The sequence below is a fragment of the Cyphomyrmex costatus genome, unplaced genomic scaffold, assembly GCF_001594065.2.
Source record: "Cyphomyrmex costatus isolate MS0001 unplaced genomic scaffold, Ccosl1.0 scaffold81, whole genome shotgun sequence".
NCBI classification, from domain to species: Eukaryota; Metazoa; Arthropoda; class Insecta; order Hymenoptera; family Formicidae; genus Cyphomyrmex; species Cyphomyrmex costatus.
In genome coordinates, this window is record NW_017280386.1 from 773,363 (window position 1) to 774,076 (window position 714).

Genomic DNA, 714 nt, shown 5'->3' on the forward strand with positions numbered 1-714 from the left:
GAGGGAGAGGGAGGGAGAGAGGGGGAGGGAGGGAGAGGGAGAGGGAGAGAGACTTGTTCATCCGTTAGTTGACGTTACGTGTACTATACATTTTCAACACTGACAGTGAATTTTGGAACACCCGAACTGTGAGCAATATCTAAAGGACATAAATATCTTTCTATCCTACTCGGTGAAACATGCGCACATGCGCAGAAAGAAGAAAACTGATGAGCAGGACAGAAATATATAGAAATATATAAGAAATACATCTTTTCTTACTCTCAGATGTTGCTCACACCTTCCACTCACTGCTTGGATAGATTATTTCTATTTTAGTACTTTATGTTCTATGGATAAAAGCTTGTGTGTGTCACTGTCTAACCTTTTTTGAGTGTCATGCACCCCAAGCACAGTGTTAAAAGTATAGGTGGTCCGACTGAATACATTTTTCATGTTACCGGACAAAATCCATAAAAAATGGTGGACGAATGTTGGCATTTCTCGAAGATCCCTAGGATCCATAAATTTATTTCTGAAAGTTGTTCACAATGTTACATGTTAAAAATATGAAAGGTGCAAATGTCGTACAAGTGTCAAAATATGAAAAGTAATTATGTGCATGTGGAAACGTAAAAAACGACGAAGGTAATTCATATTTTTAAATTAGTCATAATTGTCAGAGTAAAAATTTTATAATTACAATTTAAATGTAAATAGGCCAATTAAACATAT